The sequence below is a fragment of the Lissotriton vulgaris genome, chromosome 8 (genome assembly GCF_964263255.1).
Source record: "Lissotriton vulgaris chromosome 8, aLisVul1.2, whole genome shotgun sequence".
Classification (NCBI taxonomy): Eukaryota; Metazoa; Chordata; class Amphibia; order Caudata; family Salamandridae; genus Lissotriton; species Lissotriton vulgaris.
This window is the reverse complement of record NC_141696.1, coordinates 705,307,659-705,328,020: the sequence shown is the minus strand read 5'-3', so window position 1 is coordinate 705,328,020 and position 20,362 is coordinate 705,307,659. Positions and strand designations below refer to the sequence as shown.

Below are 20,362 nucleotides of genomic sequence, written 5' to 3'. Positions count from 1 at the left end.
AAGGGAGGCTGGGGGATTCCCAATTTTCGGTTATATCACTGGGTTATCTCACTTATATAAATGGGCATATTAATTTTTCCAGATATTATTACGGAGGAATCGATTAGCCCCTCGATCTATGAAATGCTATTAGGAGAGGAATCCCCTCAATGTTTAGTAAGGATATTAGAGCCCAGTTATTACAAAAAGACGAAATTCAAAACCCTGATAGCGGCCTCGGCAATTTGGAGACAGATTAAAAAGAAAATTATTCAATGTGGTGATCTAAATTACTATTCTCCGGTACTGAACAATCGGAAACTACCGGATATTTTTAAGGACCATATTATGACTAGATGGCACTCAGCGGGGATCCTTTTGATAAGAGATCTTTATCAAGGCACTCAAATTGCCTCTTTTTCTTTTTTACAACAGGAATATAATCTATCTAGAAATGATTTTTATAAATATCTGCAAGTACAGAGTTTTCTGGAATCTAAGGGTCTTCTTGATCATATAGACATGGGCAAAAATATTATTTTAGAAACTAGTAGAAGGACAAAGAAAATTGGTATAGTTTATCAGATGATGTTAAATCAAATTGATGATGATTTGTGTTTTGTCGAGAGCAAATGGCAGAGGAAATTTGAATTAGAAAATGTTGATGTATGCAGAGCAATTGAATTGTCTGTTAGAAAGCTATTTAATGGTTCACTTCAGAGTGAACATTTTACAGCAGTTTTTGACTTATATTATTCTCCTGGCAAGCTGGCAAAGTGGAAAGTTAGAAATGGCGATAGGTGCAAACGATGTGATCATGCAGCTGCTGACTAAATACATATGTTTTTTAATTGCCCGGAACTTTCGCAATTTATTAAGGAAATCGATTTTTTTTTAAATAATAGCTTTGGGGTTACAATAAAATTAACTGCTGAAATGATTATTTTGGGTCTCCAAACGAATCAAATTGGAAAAAGTTCAGCATCTGAAGAAGGTTTTATTTATTTGAATGTTTGTTTTTCGCTTTTGTGTCACCTCCCGCTGGCTAGACTCTGAACCTCCAGTATTCAGTCATTGGCAATCGAAATTGTTATCCATATATCAACTAGAAATGGCGATTTATAGATCCAAGGGGAAAAAAAAGAAAATATTTGGTCAAAATGTATGGGCCCCTATTACAAATTGGATCTGATTTTGCATGAAAATGCTCTCTGTATATATATTGTTGTTATTATTGATTTATTTACTGTGTAAATTAGTTTGTGATGTATTGTCTACAATATACAACTCATTGCTGAAATAAAATTCAAATTATATATTAAAAAAAAAAGAAATTCTAATGAGGATTATTGTGCATATCTTCTCTCACCACAATTTGTTTGGATAGTTCACCAATACCAAAACCCTCATCTACTACAGTAATCTGTAAGATTCTATATAAGAAAGCACTTGTCTACAGTCTTTAGCCCACTGTAAAAACAAACTGTCCATAAAATACTATTGTCTTTAACACACGCTTTTCACAATAAGCAGGTAAGGCCTACTGGCTTTGTCATAATTTTTCATTATGAGCAGATCAAACCTATGACAACTGGCATGCTTTTCCCAATAAACTGATGACGCATTTACCCTTTAACATTGACTTTACACTTTACCCAACACTGGCCTATTCAAGTGCACAATAAACGGACAACGATTATGCATTCGGGTATAAAATTACAAATATGTAGAAAAATGCAGGTGGCAAGACAATATACAACTTCTCTAAAAAAGGTCCTAACAAGAATCTTCACTGTGAAATCACCCTGTGATTGTCAGAGTGAGGTGCCAACATCAAAACCCTTGCCTACTACAGTTATCTGTGAGACTCCGTGCAACAGAATACCTATTTGTAGGCTTCAATTTAGAGTGAGAACAATTCACACCTGAATCACTATCGACCTTAACATTTGCTTTCCACAATAAATATATCAGACCCAGTGCCCTTATCAGAATATATTTCATAAACAAATCAGGCCTGTTACCATGATCTCTGGCTTACCACCATGATCAACTCAGTCTTGTAGTTCAGCCCAATGAAATTCTGCCTCAGGGAGACGAACATGTGAGTGATGCCTAAGTCCTCTCTCAGTAAGGTTCTTTTTGTTGATCACGTCAGGTCTGTGGTAGTTACACCTCAAGATAGACCTAAAAATCTCTGTAGGTTAATGACTGCCCTCCTCCTATCTGTGCTGCTGCCAGAGAAAATCACTGTTAATTAGGCTGTAAATTATCTGGTTATGTAAGACACTTTAATAGCATTACAATGTAATATGTGAGCTCCTGAAAGTTCAAGCTCTGGTGGGTGGATACATAATCAATATGATCACAGCTGCATGGAGGGCAAGCACAAAACTTCTGCCGAATTAAAACATGTATTCTTTGCTCTGAACGTGAGGGCGGAGCCAAAACAATTCTCCGGGCCATTCTCAAATAGTTGTCTGGGGACACCTGCTGTAAAGCCAGACGATAAAAATGGCCACCGCAGCATCACGACGCAAACGTACACATGCATAACAATGCATATACATTTGCCATCGCACTGGGTCAGCAATTTAGTTTTCTTGTTTTATTTTTGCTGGTGCTTTAGCAGCTACTTTTCATGGCGACGATACAGCACTGGCATCAAGCATTGCCAAGGCGCAGCTGTAGAGTAAAGCATAAGGGAGGTGACACCTATTAATTTTACTAATGCTTGTTTACCTTGATAGGGCTCAGCCCTGGCAGTTCTCTCTCCACCTAGCAGTGCTAACAATCTTATTAGGGCCACTTCAAAGAGCATCTCAAATATGAAAATAAAGTAATTGCCACCGCAGTAAATTTATAACCCCCGACTATGATTTTCGGCTGCTAATAAAGTGACGCACTTTCGGTTCACTATATAGAATTTCATAGAGTACATTAAAATCACGCGCCCTTCTTACAGTAGGCAGGCCCGCACACCCGCCCATCTCGTTTTCCCACAAAGATAATCATAGCCAGATAGAGTTCCACTTCCTTCTAAAGAGGCTTAAGTTTGCAGCGCCGCACTCTAGGAGCTGTTTACTTTCTCTGTGGCCTGGCGCTACTCGCTGCTCTCTGCTCCAGCAGCGAATGAGCCGTCTGCTTTAAAGGCAGGATTTTCGGTCATTCGTACCGACTCTTCGGCTGGCGGGTGAGTGACTTTGTTCTTTCTTTATGATTTTACAGCCCCAGAAATTGTATTAAAAAAAGATGAAATGTGCGCAGATGCAGTGGCGTAGCTTTCAATGAAGCAACAGGCGCATTGGCACTGGGGTCAAATTCCTGTCCTTTTCTAGAGACATGGTTGCCCATTGACTGCTGGCTTTGGGTACCATTGTCCTCTTGCTGCGCAGATGCAGATTCAAAATCGGATATCTAGCACTGAAATAGGCTGCTTAACTAAAAAAATAAGTGCATGGGCTTCACTGGTTAAGTTGATGAATACTAAAGCTGCCAAGCCTTGGTTACATTGCATGCCTCTTTCTTCCAGCCCCCTACACGAAATCTCTCTTTATCTCACTTTTTCTGTTTTTCCCCATCTCTGCTTTCTTCTATTTTTATGCCCTTTTATTTCTCATTCGTTCTCTCCTGTCATTCGCTCTTTTCCTGCGAGTCAAACTGGGACCTTGAAAAATAAGTCCCGGTTCTCAAAAGTGAATCCTGTGCCCACTACCTGAAACCACCTGCACGAATTAAGCCCTGAAGGTCTAGGCTTCGTGGGAGCCAGGTTCTTCAAATTATTAGTGAACCCATACCGGGAAATATGTGCTACTTTGAGGTCAGTTTTCAAGCAGCACCTTGGGGTATGCTTAGATTTCTTAATAATCCGGTATTTATAAACCACTAACAAATCACCCCTAAGGGTCTCTAGGCGCTGGGGGATATCGACAAAAGGGTAAGTGAGCTATTGCCCAGAATCACATAATGCTGGGCTGAGTTGGGGGATCGAACCGTGAGCCCCATGCTCCAGGGTCAGCTTCCGTGTCCGGCTCTCCCACACTGGTCCCACAAACCAAGGTAACCAAGATGTGTGTATCAACCATTATATGTGAATCTCATTAACTGAATATTGCTGAAGATGTTTCATCTTTTTCATGTTATTGTCATATATTAAAGCGAGTCATGGGGCATTTGTGCAGCTCTCAATACAGGAGTTTCAGAAACGTGTGACCATGCTTTGTTTTCATTAGGGCTCTGAAGTGTTCTCTTGATTCTGTGAGTGCTGACAAAATGACACATTAATTAGCTATTTGGCAAAAAATCCTTTATATAAGTAAGCATATATTTTTTATGTACCACATAATCGGGTTGTTTTCAGTAAAACAGTGATGTTTTGAACATGTTTCTTAGAAGTGATTGCGATAATGTTCTGATAAACATCAGAGATGGCTTCTAGATGCAGCCAGGTGTGAACCTCCCCAAATAAACACATTTTTGGCTGGGTAGTTGGGTCTGGGTGCCCATGGTCGGCTCTGGTATGTCTTTTTCGGGTTTTCTTGTCATCCTGATTTCACAAAGGCATTTTAAGTTGTTCATTTTTTAGATGAGAAACTTAGATACATATAGAGACTAGTTTATCAAAAAAGTTGCACATTTCAAAGACATTGGCAGTAGTAGGCTTGGAAAGCTACTCTAGTCTCAGGTTTAAGGCTTACTACTGGCAAACACACACCCTAATGGTCAGAGGACAAATGATTGCAAATAGTCTAACCCCTGGTAATCAGTCAGGGCAACATTCAAAGTCATGTTTTTTTACCCACTGTGCCAGTCTAGACAGAGGGCCTGAGTTAGGCTTTGGCAGACGGAATAAAGGTAGACAGAGTGGCAGAGGACTTTACTATGTTTACTCCTCCCACCAAATTTAGAGAAGTAGGGCGACCCTGCAGACATCTCTATACATTGGCAAGAACCGCCTACATTCCAATTCATGTCATTGTAGGAAAAGTTTGACTGATGGCTCCTTCAAACAAGACAGCTGTCCGTCAAACTTCTCCAAAGTTTTTATTTTTCAAAAACAAAGTCCCAAAGAGGTAATTTGTTTTTGAAATAATTAAAAAACTAATGACCCCTTCACCCTGGGAGTTTTCTCAAATGTTGAGGGGTAATTCTTTTTTACTGTCCTTCACCACCAGGCTACACCTGCCAGTGACTGACAGTAAAAAGCTACTGATGTTAACCAGCAAGCAACGCGGACCAGGTGCACGCCTCACCATTGTGGAGGGAGGCGCATACATAAGACACTAAAATATGGGGCTGTGCAAAGATGGAGGCATCTGAGGAAGGCAGGTCGCCGAAACGCGTTATGCCCGAATCCATTAATAAAGCTCGTTGAATCCTCGCTGTGTCCCTTATCTGCTCGATGGGAGGAGAATCGTTTGGTATTTCCTGCATGTTTTCCAGTGACTTGCTAAAGGGAACCTTTCCATTAAGAGGTCATGACACATTGGCTCTTTGGGACTTTTTTTCTACTGTGGCAGCAGAAAGTCGTGACCCGCAACTTGACCCCTGGAGCAGGGGATATGCTTGCAGGACAGGTCCATGACTTCATGGAAAGGCGCAGGCATTGTACTGACGACTTCTTTTGACGGACTCCAGATGGCTGGGTGAGCTGGAAAGTAGGGGACAAAGAGCTTTATTTGCACTTGCCTAGTCCTCTCCCTGTACCGCGGAAAAACAGCTACACTTGCCAGAACACTCTACCAACACCTTGCTGCATTGTGGGACCGGTAGTTTTCCAAACACGAACTACCGATGTTAACCGGCAAGACTTCAGGGAGTACTTAAAAATCCATATGCAAAATTTGTGCTAACCCTGTGTAAAATTATACTACAAAAGAAGGAACTTCCTAAAAAAAAGTTTTAAAATCAAAATCTTATCATAGGGAGTGAGGTAGGTGGTAATTGAATCAGATATGTACACATAGTTTCATTTAAGGATAATCTTAATGTAGGTAAGTATAAACATCCTCACTCGTATTCAAACCATTGGGCACCTTGCAATCAGACAGAATTATATGCCTCGTTTCCAATTTCCTCAATGGAGCTTCACGATTTCCACCTCTTCTCTGAGGCGGAACTATATCAATGACAAAGTATTTGAGACCTGAAACATTGCCATTGTGTACCTCACCGAAGTGCCTGGCAACTGGGTATGCAGTGTGTCGCCGTTGTTGATGGCTCGTATGTGCTGGAGTATTCTCTTGTGTACCTGCAGCTTAGTGCTTCCCACATAGCGCAAGCCACAAGGACACTCCAGCACATACACTGTGTACTCAGTTTTACAGGTCAGCTTGCTCTGTATAGTGATCGGTTTGGTACTGAGCGGGGTCATATATTCTGTTTTGTTTATTCCAAATTTGCACGCTTTGCAGACAGAACATTTTATAAATCTATTGCTACAATTCAACAAAGAACTGTTGACCCTCACCTCAGGACTGCTAGACACTAGGTGATTGCTCAAAGATCTGGCTTTTTTGTATGCAATACTGGGAGACTGTGTCATTCCCTGCCCCAGTACTGGATCACTAGTGATTAAGCTCCAATGCTTACTGACAATTTTCCGGATGCTTTTGTATTGATTGCTATATGTCATGATCAGGCGTGTTTCATTCTTATGCGAATCTTTCTTGTTAGGCAAGTTGGCCATTATTATGGATCTGTTAGGGTCATTAGCTTTCCTAATTACCCCATCTACCAATCCTGGTAGATAGCCTCTCCTCAACAACCTCGCCTTACAGTGTGCTTGGGCCTCAGCACAATCCGAGTCATCACTACAAATTCGTTTGATGCGAAGCATTTCCCCATAGGGAATGCTCCTATTCAAATGTGTGGGATGATGGCTTGAGGCATGCAATATCGCATTGCCTGCAGTAGGCTTGAGATATAGTCTGGTTCACAGGTCACTCCCATGTATGTAAATCTCAACATCCAGAAAGCATATTACACTGTCTCTGATCTCACTGGTGAATTTTCCTTTTAGGTTATTGTCATTCAAGTTGTTTATGAATTGCATGGCATCCCCCATCTGCCCTTTCCAAATGATGAAGAGGTCATCAATAAACCTGTACCACCTTACAATGTTATTTGCCATGACCTCTGGGAATGTCGGTATGAGGACCTGTTCCTCCCAATAGCCAATATGCAAACAGTCATAACTAGGGGTGAAACAGGCCCCCATAGCGACCCCCCTGACTTGATGGAACACCTGATTTGAAAACATAAAGAAATTCTTTTCCAAACACAGTTTTATCATTGTCAATAAAATGTTGTTATGCTCATGAAATGTCATTGCTCTCCTGTTAAGAAAGTACTTCACTGCCCGTAATCCATCCCTATGGTGGATGCTGGTATACAAGACAGATACATCCAATGAGATCAACAAGTAGTCTGCTTGCCATTGTATACCCTTCAGTTTCTCTAACAAGTCGCCTGTGTCCAGAATAAATGAAGAGAGGCCTCTGATATGTTCCTGGAGAAATAAATCTACGTACTTGCTAGTATTCTCCTTTATTGAATTGTATGCCTTGATAACGGGTCTGCCCGGAGGTTTACCAGTGTCTTTATGAATTTTAAGGATAAGGATAAAGTATATTTGGGGCATCACTGGATGTTCATTTTTCAAAAAGGTATACTCCTCCATTGTAATTAAGCCCTTACTCCTCCATGCCATCAAATTGGTGTGCAATACATTTCAAGCTCCCTTGGCCTCTCCATTTGTAGATCTTTTGTAGCAGTTCCTGTCATTTAATTGACCCAATGTACATCTCTCTGGGCCATAAAACAACGTTTCCGCCTTTATCAGACTGACGGACTATCACATTGAGGTTGTTTCGAATTTTCATGATTAACTGATGGTACGCCTGATCACAGTACTGACATTTTTTGTGTACATTAACTTCTCTCAAGTGTAGTTGCTTCAAATCAGATGCTACTTTTTCATGGAATGAATCGATATTATCTCTGAGCATTAGAGGACAAAAAGTTGATTTTGGTTTAAAATTGGTTGGTGCTGTTGCCATCATGTTGTCCTGATATGGTTTAATTGATGACTGCGTGCTTTCAGTTTGGATTTGCCATAAATCATTGTACAATTCTGCATCACCTGCTGTCAAGGGCGAGGGACTTAGCCTGGGTGGCACATTCACTGATCTGGACTCCAGTTTGTTTGTCATATGATACTTCCGGAGCTTAAGTTTACGGACATATTTGTATATGTCTATGCGGGTTCCCGCATAATCAAATTTGTTTTTGGCACTATAGGAGAGGCCCAAGGTCAAGATATTAGTCTCTTTTTGCGTCAGTGTTAGATTGATGAGATTAATGACAGTATTGGAATCATTGAAAATAATGTCACTTACTTGCGCTTCCATTGCTTGCCCTGTTTCTTCCTTGTTGACTTTATTAGTTCACCATCTTTGTTTGTTACACTTCCTGCTTGCGCTGCGTTTGTGGTTTGCCCTTTGTTTCCATTGGCATTTCTGGCACCGGATTGCAGGGTCTGCTTGCGGTCCTGGCGCATGCAATCCAGTTCCTGTGCCAGGGTGAATTTGCAAAACCCCACCCTTTGTGCCCTTTGTTGATCGCCATCAGATTCAATGTCGATATTTGAACTCAGATCAGACACTGATGATGCCTCAGGTGGGGCTCCCGCCCCCCGTTGTTCCACACTGGGCATCTTAGTTTTGGCCTTCACATTGTCGTATTGCTTGGCAAATGTGGAAATTTGTTAATGCTCATAATCTAATCTGTCTCTTTGAAATTTGTAACTCTTTCTTTTCTTTATAATCTCCTCCTCTTTTAGCATTCTTACTGGCATCTCCTCACAATATTTTGTAATTAAGGGATCTTTAGATAGTTTGTCGATTTCCCCATTGAGCTCCTCGATTTGGCTGAGTAATTTCACCCTGTCACTCTCGGCCGGATTGCAGGGTCTGCTTGCGGTCCTGGCGCATGCAATCCAGTTCCTGTGCCAGGGTGAATTTGCAAAACCCCACCCTTTGTGCCCTTTGTTGATCGCCATCAGATTCAATGTCGATATTTGAACTCAGATCAGACACCGATGATGCCTCAGGTGGGGCTCCCGCCCCCCGTTGTTCCGCACTGGGCATCTTAGTTTTGGCCTTCACATTGTCGTATTGCTTGGCAAATGTGGAAATTTGTTAATGCTCATAATCTAATCTGTCTCTTTGAAATTTGTAACTCTTTCTTTTCTTTATAATCTCCTCCTCTTTTAGCATTCTTACTGGCATCTCCTCACAATATTTTGTAATTAAGGGATCTTTAGATAGTTTGTCGATTTCCCCATTGAGCTCCTCGATTTGGCTGAGTAATTTCACCCTGTCACTCTCGGCGTATTTTACTAATATCTCCACAAGGCGCCGAGAGGACTCCAGGTTGCACTCTGCCCATTCAGAGAGCATACTGGGGTCCGGATCCTCATAGGAAGGTGCCACCATGATGGGTAATCCCCGGGGTATTCTTCCTACATCCAGGTACTTGCTCAAGGATCGGTGCTCCCGCCATTTTGCCAGTTCCAACTTGCTCCCTTTCTCAAGAGCTTTAAATAGTTCTTTCAACTTAGGCTGTGCGCCCTGAGGACTGCTCGGTCTATTTTTTTGTGTTAAATTCCCCAGCCGGAGAATCTGAAAACATACCGATTGCTGCCTCCTCCCGGTTTCTCAACATGTCAGCAGACATGGTATCCACTGGGCAAATTCAAAAATATTTGGAATCAGAATCGCGTCGAATATCAGTGTTCACTACCCGACTCATGCACACTTCTCAACAGGGCTATCAGCGGGGCATGCACTACACAGAGCGATTACGGCAAAGTTCGGGATCTCCGGTCAGCCGACCTCTGACCCCTCTCGACCTCGTCATTCCTCCGCAGTTCCTTGCACTTCCGCTGCCGTGGGGCAACCACGGCTGCTCCTCCTCTAAGAATGTGAAAAGCTCTGTAAACAGGATTGTTGCTTCTTGCTGTACGGCCCAATGTAGAGAAGGGGTATCGCCGATTTTCGAGTAAGCACTCTTGAAATATTTTTGAAAGGAATCGTCCTCCAGCCACACTTTCTGTTCTGCACAAGGACAAGGCAAACCTAGGTAGATGGTGCAAATTTTGTATTTGTTTAGCCCAACAACACCACCGCCACAACGCGTTTCAGCCCCCGTAGGGCTTAGGTCACATGACATGTCGATAGGATTGCAACAATTTAAAGTGCCAGTGCATGAAAGTACTTCCCCTTCCAGTCCATAGACATAGAAAACATGCTTAGTGTAAAAACTGCATCAATGCTGATATTGTTAACGTGCAAATAAATATATTTAGATTTACATTTAAAAGTTTACAGAGTACTGCAGTACTTTCTTGAAAATACTGTGCTATCTATGAAAATAAAAAAAAGTATGAAAAAAGACAATGCAAACAAGTGTCCCACCAAAATTTCCAGCTGTAGCGTGCTTGTGAGTACTTGTGAGTTGTGTACATATAGCTAGAGAAGACGTAGCTCCCCATTTTCAGAGAGTGGATAGGACCTCACTACCCTCCAGATGTAAGTAGGGGCCACCATCCCACCCACATCTTAGTGCATAAATGACAATCTACAACACACCACTTCACAGCTACTGCGGTACTCTTGAAATGTAAATATAAAAAATAAAATGATGCTACTGTACTCTCTGCCACTACAACCTACACCAATGCACTCTTCAACACTGCTCTATACGGCACTCTACTGTAGTCTGCACAACTCTACTCTGTGTCACTCTACTCTGTGCCACTTTACACTGCACTATACACCACTGCACTCTATGCTACTGCAGTCTGCACCACTTCACTCTGCATACCTTTACTCTATGCGACTGCCCTCTACGCTACTGCACTTTGCACCACTTTACTCTGCACCACTCTACCCTATGACCCTGTACTGTATTCCACTGCATTCTAGGCACAAAATTATTTTGAGACGCTTATTCAGAACACTTAGTGCCTCATTATGAGTCATGCATAATTTGGGTGCAGTAATACCACACTGAATGCACAATATTACAGTGTGGTGCTGTCAGCTCACAGAGTGGTGCAATTATCTTGGCATAATCTTTAATGCGTCTTGAACAATAAATTGCCATTCCCAAAAAGGATCATAAGTCTGATATATCTTTTGATTCAGTTGTTACTTATCTTTTGTGGATCAGGTCTCGTTCAATGGCGAAAGAAAATGTGTCATAAGAAAATAAATTAATATTTGTCTACCTCATATTGCTCAGCATTTCAAGTTAATCCAGTGCTATTTAAGTGCATGTGAAGGTAAAATAGTAATTGGTCTTGTTCTACAAAAAAAGCTAAAACACCACCACTTTAGTTAAGGAAATTCCATTAAGGAGGAAAGGTTTCGCAACTTGTCTCCTGAAAAATGTCAATCCTCCTGTGGAGACTCCAATGCTAAGTCACTTTTATCTAAATAGGCATTGATGAGTAAAGAATGTAGCGGTATAACATGACTATCCACCCAGTTGTAGTGTCTTTCTCTTTCAATATTTGTATTAGGCTTTTCATGTCCACACAGATTCTAATTTTTCTAGAATTTCTGTCAGCACAGCAACAACTGGAGACACCCACTGTGTAGGTCGTGTCACTGGCTCAATTGTGTTTTAAATACATTTCAGCTCTTTCTCTACTTTCTAGTTGTGTACAGGAACTCATTAGTGTCTTTGAGATGCAGATCTCACAACCTTGTATATAACAAGTGTGATTCATGTGTCTCTTAGTTTACCAAGTCTTTGAAACAAATTTAGAAACGTCCCTTATGTTAAATAAGCATTTGCAATGCAATCGGTCTCGCCTTTGGGGCCTTATACGTATTTAGTTATGCAGCACATTAGCCTAGGTGCTGAAAAATCTACTGTTGAGGGAATGTAAGTACCACGCTGCGTGACACGCCAGGTATGGGAACACATGGAAAGAAATATTGCTTTTCAGTGAGAAATTGTATACTCCAAAGCTAGGTTTTTAATATAAAATCAGAGCCTTCGATGGTCATATCACTGAACATAAATGATTTGAAAAAAATATTATTGTCTACGGGTGCTTGTGGAAGACAATTTCTATGGACTGGAATGTTGTGAATACTAAAGTGATTCTGGTATTTTACTGACCTCTGCTGGTCGTTTTCTAACAAGAAAGTTAAAAAGAGGCAGTTGCCAGAAAAATAAAAAATAAAAATTCCCTCAGCAGAAAGCAATTCTGGTATTTTACTCATCAAGACAGTTAAATAGAAGCAGTTGAACAAGCAGAAAGCATTTCTGGTATGTTACTCACCTCTACTGGTCGTTTTCTAGTCAGACAGTTAAATAGAGGCAGTTGAACAGAAAAAAAGTCCCTAAGCGGAAGCAGACAATTTTAGGGACGATCTCCAGAGCCCACAAAGTACATACACATATCAGGATATTCTAAAGTATATACAAGAGGTCTTGAATGCTCGACCGAAAAATGGCTCATACACCAATCAAAGTGTGAAAGAGTTTATTAACTTAAGAAAAGATTATAGCATGTGACACACACGTCAGCAAGCCAGAATTGCCTCTGATAAGCTCAGAAGGTGCATCCTCAGTGTGCAAAGTATTTCATATGGTTCTTCAGTGGGGAACATGAGATGAGGTTAGACACAAGGATAGTACAGATATACAGGTATCTGAGACTGAGGTATTGAGAAAAGGAGAGGACTACCTTCAGTTTCTCAGCAAAATGTAAACATTTTGGCTAAGCAATACTAGGGGTAGTGAAAGAGAGGCTCAAAACATCAGACTGGCAATTCATTAGCCGCTTGTTAGGATAAGCTGATAAACATGACCAAAGCAGGTTACATGCACACTAATGAAAAATTATTATACACAATCAGATGCAGTATAAGTTAGGAACATGAAATGTCATAGATTAAACAGAGAATTTGAGGTGTTACTTTGCTCAAAAAACATGGTGCAGGCTACAAGGGGCTGCTTCCCCCAGTGCATATGCATTTGTTCATTTGACATATTTCTATATACCAATGTTTACTTGAGTTTTCCAAGATTTTCCATTGGCTGGCATGAACTCCACTGAAAAACATTTACATTCGATAGTGACAATGTATGGGTTGTGAGCATTTATTCATATTCTGAATCTCACATAATATTACAAGAGGTATCACTATCGAGAATGAATGGAACAATGTATCGCCCAACTTGTAATGCTATGACACAGTTTTATATATATCTTTTATTTCTAAGAGTCTTTATCCCCATCTGGCATATACTGCATCTTATTCAGATGTTATTTTACACTCCTTAGAGTAGAACCTTCCTTTGTGACTTTTGGATCATGTGCTTCTATTTGCCTAGTTTTTCTTGTGTTTCTAGTCGTTCATTAGTAAGTTATGAAATTCATATTTCATTTTGCTTTCACCTCTTAACTTTATACACTTGCAAAATGATTGCTTTTTTCACATTTTTGGCAACATTATGCTGGTCAAGAGCCAGTGTGATGACATATTAGTCAATATATGTGGCAAAGTTTTGCTCCTTTTTTTACAATTTCTGTTTTATCTTTTGTCTGCACTTCACTGCCTGACGTTTTACAAACTTGCCCTACAGTTCTTGCTCGATCCGCTTCCATGACTACTGCAGGGTACAAGCCCTAGCTTGATCACAGGCCTCTTGAAAATTGTTGGATGATCAAATTGTTCTTTAAGTAACTTTGAGTGAAATTCAGTGAAGTGGCATCCTTCAATAGTTTTCAGCCTTATTGCTTCCTCATTATCAAAATTAGGAAATTCACTATGAGAATGACAAACTTTGATAGATGAGTAGCAAAATCATCCACTGATTTCTTTAGATCTTGACATGCTGTATTAAACTGTACCTCTCTAATTCTATGTTATGCACTGTATCAAACCTTTCAAGAAATTTTAAAAGGCTTTTTATGATTGAATATCTTCTGCTATAAAATTCGTAATTAATTCATCTCCTATTAAGTTAATTAGAAGATATGGTGCGAGTTCTGATTATATTTTTTTACAACTTGCGTTCAGACTGGCGTCGATTTTCCAATCTGTTTGGAAATCTGACATATCAAAAACTGGTGACTGCCAAAAATTAAAACTAGAAATGTTTTCTTCTTCGTCCATGTTTGCATGTATTGGCTCTGCTGAAGTGGTTGATGTAGCATCACTTGTAGACATTTTTACATGCAATTTTCTGCTTTGTTGATACACAATTAAAAGTTATTGCTGCTATGCCAGACACTTTTTATTAGATCGTTTATGTAAATAATAACAAATGTATTCTTAAGATTGCATTTTATTGATTATTCAACTCATCTACTTGTATTTTGTTCATGTGCACTGTTTCTTACACTTTCTTTGGTTTCTTAATGTCTGTTTGCCTGCACAATGCCCGCATGTTCCTGTCATTTGCCTATATTACTCGAATGTGCATGGTGCTTTCTAGTTCTTTTATATCTACGTCTGTTTCTTTGTTTGCTTTTGGTCTCCATTTCGGTTCTTTTTGCAAGATGTGTTTTTCTTTATTCAAGTGGAGCACTGCCAGCTTTGTCTAATGGTTGTGTGCAGATTCCTCTCAGTTCCTTATTCAGCCCTCTCACGTGACAGTGCTTACTGCTTTGTTTACTCATGGAGTTCCTCCTACACCTGGTTGCACAGAATCCTCTCGGTTTTTTTTCAACCTTGACACGTGTCAACATTGCTCTGAGCTCAACACCTCGGAATAGGGATAACACATTTATACCGTATGGTAAAACGTATTCTGAGGTTTGAAAACCCAGATTTCAGTGCTTTCCCCCTCTGGAATGTGTAGCTAAAAGGTGTGTTTTCATTCCTATATGATAAAGTTATTGCCAACGGGTATTATTGACATAAATAAACTACCCATTACCCCTGTCCTAAGAGAGATTATTTATTATACCAGATGACCTTATGCAGGACAGACCGCGTACTTTTGCGGATTTACGCTTCATTTGTGAAATAACTCTTAACTTAGATTACGGCGGGAGTATATAGACCCCTTTTTTTTAATTGACTGGCTTGTTAATTCAGTATGTAAAGATTTTGAATTACGACTACCATAAAGAAATCAAAGCCCTGAAGAAGTCCAGTAACGGACAAAACGCGTTGGCTATTCCTTTTATAAAGAAATTTGAATAAAGAACTTATTGTACACATGAAGAGCCTTCATTTGACTACTCTTGGGAAAACAACTGATCATCTATGAATTGCCTATGATATGAATATTGCTAAGAACTTCATTTAATGATGTAATGAATACTTGAAGGGTGCAGGGCTATTCTGTGTATGTTATTTATTATATTACACTGCCCATCAGAGCAAATATTTTTTATATTGAAAAGATAATGGACCTCTGTAAGGGTGGGCGATCTGCGGGCCGGAAAAGCAGGCGAGGAGGCCGTATGTAGTGTGCTATTCTGTAGGTTTATTTATACAAGGAGGCAGAATCAATGTCACAACAAAAAGGAAGGTAAGAAGGGTTCCGGGTTCGCAGTCCGCTACGGGTCTTGGGTGTAGTCCTGGGTCTGGGATTCTCCGACAGCTCCGGTGTAGGGGAGGTCCACGGAGGGCAGTAAGAGAAGAAACAAAGGACCGTTAGTCTTATCCTTGTCAGAGGTTATATCGAACACCGTCACCCGGGTCGTGAGGGGGCGGGAAGAGAAAGGATATCGTGAGGAAAGGAGGGTGTAGGGAGGTCGGAACACAAGAGGGTTTATAGAAAGGGTGTCGGGAAGGGGTGTGTGGGAAAGGGGACACGGGGTCACTTCAAACAGTGCAAGTGCTGTACAAATATGCTACAGTGAGGGGGTACGTGATGCTAAAGAGAAGGGTGTATTTACAGGGCGTTACTAGGACTCCTATTGAGTTGGGGGTAAGGAAGGCTAAAGACACTCACCCGGTCCGCCGTAACTCTCCAAGTGAGTTACGGCCGCTCTTCAGCCACCTCCTGTGGGCTCCACCACTCTTCGGTCCACACGTCTCCGTCACACGTCTTCTCTCCTTCTTCAGCTCCAGTCCGAATCTCCTGCCACAAAACTCCGACAGGGTGTTCCGCTCGGATCCCGCTTTTATCCTGTGCTGACTCTGCCGCTAAGGCGGGACTTCCGGGGTCGGAGGGATATACTTCCTCCGGGCTCTTGGTTCTGGTTGGCCCCTGGGGAAGAGAGAAGGGCGGAGCCTCGTGGGTTATGGCCGGATCGCCGAGCTCTGTCTTTGCCGTAGGATATGGTGTGCGCTTTTGCCGTCCCGGTAGTGGGAGAGACCGAGGTAGGTGCGGGGTAGAACAGCCGTCCTGGGAGGCCCGCGGGGCCGCCACCTCACATACCCTTCCCCTAGCTGTCCTTCTTGTACTGGATGGAGTATGAGGGTAGCGTGACAGATAATCGGCATTGCCCTGATCTGCCCCTTTCCTGTGTAGAGTTTTGAAGTGGAAGGGCTGAAGGGAAAGAAACCAGCGGAGGACCCGGTCGTTCTGGCCTTTGTTCCGGGCCATCCACTCCAAGGGAGCGTGGTCAGTATAGAGGATAAAGTCTCGGCCCTCCAAGTAGTACCTTAGGCTGTCAATCGCCCACTTTATGGCCAGGGCTTCTTTTTCCACCACTGCGTAGTGTTTTTCCCTGGGAAATAGTTTACGACTAACATAGAGAATGGGCCTTTCGTTACCTAGGGGATCTTTTTGTGACAGCACCGCCCCCAGCCCATGTTCGGAAGCATCGGTCTGCAGGATAAAGGGCAAGGAGTAGTCAGGGGGTATCAAAACAGGGCTTGAGGTCAAGGCTTCTTTTAGATCAACAAACGCGTGCCAGGCTTCGGGAGAGGGGTTTCGTAACAGCTCATCAGAACGGTTAGTCTTCTTGAGAAGATCCGTCAGGGCGGCGGCTCTCTGGGAGAAGTTGGGCACGAACCGCCGATAATACCCGAGAAGCCCCAAAAAGGCTCGAAGGTCTTTCTTTGTTTGTGGAAAGGATAGGGAACTGATAGCCACGGTTTTGCTTTCCTGAGGTCTTATTAGCCCCTCCCCCAGAAGATACCCCAGGTATTTGACAGTCTTTGCGGCTAGAGTGGTTTTGGCGGGATTTATGGCGAAACCAAAAGAACCCAGGGAAGTGACAACGCTGCATAGATGTTTCACATGCTGTGGCCAATTGTCGCTGAATATGACGATGTCGTCTAGATAGGCGCCTGCGTACTGTGCATGGGGTCTCAAAACATGGTTCATTGCACGCTGAAAGGTGGCAGGCGCCCCGTGAAGACCAAAGGGCATGACTAGGAACTGGTATAACCCCTCAGGGGTGGAGAAAGCTGTCTTTTTCTTGTCTTGTTCCCTGAGGGGTATTTGCCAATACCCCTTACAGAGGTCCAGGGTGGAAATATACTTCGCCTTCCCTATCCTCTCTATCATTTCGTCCACCCTGGGCAAGGGATAGGTATCGAATGAGGATATTTTGTTGACCTCCCGAAAGTCGATACAGAAGCGGACCGACCCGTCGGGTTTTGGGACAAGGACTATAGGGGAATTCCAGTTGCTTACTGAGGGCTCTATGATTCCCATCCTTTGCATGTCTTCTATCTCCTGCCTTATGACCACCCGACGGGCCTCGGGTACTCTATAGGGTCGTAGCCGGACCACCTTTCCTGGCTCAGTCTCGATGGAATGTTCAGTGATACTGGTTCGACCTGGGGAAGAGGAGAAGACTCTCTGCAGGGGTCCTAGGGCTTTGCGGAGTTCCTGGACTAGAGCAGGAGGCAGTTCAGGGTCTACACAAGTGTCAAAAGGAAAGGTCAGGGTTGGGCCGGTTCCTGTTAACACCGGCCGGGGTCCTTCCCATTTTTTAAGCAGATTCACATGGAATATCTGGGAGACACCGCGTGTTGCATCCAGTTCCACCTCATAGGTAACCGGCGTGACCTGCTGTAGAATGGTGTAAGGGCCCTGCCAACGACCTAGGAGTTTCTGGTCGGACGAGGGCATCATAAGAAGGACCAGATCGTTAACAGCAAATACTCTGGGACGGGTGCCTTTGTCATATTGTTTCTTTTGGCTGGTTTGGGCATTTTCGAGGTTCTGTCGGACTATGTCCCGTATCATGGCTAGATGTGTTTTGAGGTTATCCAAGTATTCTGGAAGCGGCCGAGTGCGATCCGGCTCTGCTTCCCAGGCCTCCTGTGCCATGTCTAACAGGGTGCGGGGAGGTCGGCCATACAGCAGCTCATAAGGGGAATAGCCGGTGCTGCTCTGCGTTTTACAGCGTATGGCGAACAGAGCCAGTGGCAACATATCTTCCCACCTTTTTGCTTCCAAACCCAAAAGCTTTTTGAGTGTTTGTTTGAGAGTGGCGTTGTACCGTTCTACCAAACCATCCGTTTGCGGATGGTAGGCAGAGGTACGGATTTGCTTAATCCCCAGCTCAGCACAGACCCGCTTCATAAGGGCTGACACGAAAGGTGTACCTTGATCAGTCAAGATCTCTCTGGGAAAGCCTACGCGAGAGAACAGGGTGATCAGGGCTTTTGCTATCGCCTGGGTAGTGGGTTGGCGCAGGGGTATGGCTTCCGGGAAGCGGGTGGCGTAGTCGACTATGACTAACGCGTAGCGACACCCGCTGCGGGAAGGTAGGAGGGGGCCTATGATATCCATTCCTATCCTACTGAACAGGACGTCTATGAGGGGTAGGGGTTGTAAAGGGACTCTGGGTGGTCGGTAACGGCTGTTTTTCTGACAGACCACGCACTCCCTACAGTAGGTTTTGATCATTTGGTGCACCCCCGGCCAATAGAATTTTTCCAGGACTGCTTGACTGGTTTTCTCATCCCCAAAGTGACCCCCTAAAAGGTGGCTATGAGCAAGGAAGAGGACTTTGTGCTGGAAGGGACCTGGGATAAGCAACTGGGCGTTCTTTTGTGTCCCCCCTCCCCGGTACAGCAACCCGTTTCTCTTGAAAAAGTAAGGACCTACTTGCAAGGGATCTTCGTGGTCAAGGGCCCTTCCCCAGGCTTCCTGCAGGAGGGGATCCTCCTGTTGTGCCGCCCTGAATTCTCTATCGGTCTGCCAGGGATGGTCTTCAGTTAACACGGGATAGGCGCTGACATACTCTTTCTTTTCTTTTCTCCTCTGGCTTTTGGGTTTATGTGGTTTGGGTGTAGACTCCGGGGTAGACTGTCCCTGATAAGGAGCATCCTTCCACCATTGGGTCAGAGAATCCGAGGTCTCCTGAAGTAGTGTGGGTAATCCCGGATAGTCACTCCCCAGGATGGCTTGTTCAGGGAGAGCAGGTACGAGGCCTACGGTGAGGTTGGTTCCTGGATCCTTCTGATGATGGATCCGCACTTGAGTGGTAGGGTAGTGCTTGGTGTCCCCATGGACACATTGGATGGCCACTACTCCCGTAGGGTGTTGGACAGGATGGGCCAGATCTTGGGGTCTTACTACACTCTGAAGGCACCCAGTGTCAGCCAGGGCCATCAGTCGTCGTCCATCCACAGAAACCTGACAGTGAAACGGCGGGGGAGTGGCCCCGGGAGGGTGACACAGGTAGTTCCGTACCAGGCCGATCTCCATTGGCTCCTCCTTCTGCGGGCACATCCGTGCGATGTGCCCAAACCCACCACACGAGTAACACTGGGGACCGGGGTTGGGGGGTCGGAACAGGACCGGTGAGGGCAAAAGAGGTGGAGGTTCCGGTCTTCGTGCTGGTTGGGGACGAGGGGGACGTGAGACCATACTGTGGGAATACTTGTGTGAATGTTCTTCCTTTCCCCGTTGGAGCTCTTGAGCCCGGCTGTAGGCAGAGGCTATCTCTATGGCGGTTTCCAGAGTGAGTCTAGAGTGTTGCCTTACCCATCGCTGGGTGGCCGGGTGCAAGGAGTTCAGAAATTGTTCAAGATATATTTTTTTCAAGGATATTGTCTTTGGTGGATGTCTCGGGTCGGAGCCATCAGTTGGCGAGATCCTTGATCCGAAAGGAGAGAGCTCTCGGATTCTCCTGAGGTTTCTCCTTTGCTTGTCGCAGTTGAACTCTGTAGGTGTCATCATCGATGCCCAAACGTTCCAATATACACCGTTTGATATCTGCATACGGGGTGGTGCCTAGGATGTTGGCCTGCTGGTAGGCCGCTTGTAAGTCGCCGGTCAACAGGGGACCTAAGTATTGACCCCATCGATCCGCAGGCCAGTTGGCCGCTTGGGCTAGCCTTTCAAAGTTGGTGAAGAAGTAGTCCGGGTCCTCTCCCGGGACATACTTCTGTAAAACGACTGACGGGAAAGAGGAGACCGGTCTAGGTTGTCC

At 43.5% G+C, this 20,362-nt stretch overlaps 1 protein-coding gene across 2 annotated transcripts in view; it reads left to right on the top strand.

The window, feature by feature from the left end:
- The first annotated feature begins 3,008 nt into the window (after positions 1 to 3,008).
- The window catches only part of TLR8 (toll like receptor 8), a 76,039-nt gene continuing 58,685 nt past the window's right edge, over positions 3,009 to 20,362 (top strand). For both annotated transcript variants that reach the window (XM_086934572.1, XM_086934571.1), the window contains exon 1: positions 3,009 to 3,172. The gene's annotated coding sequence lies outside the window, so the exon portion shown is untranslated. The remainder of the gene's footprint in view (positions 3,173 to 20,362) is intronic.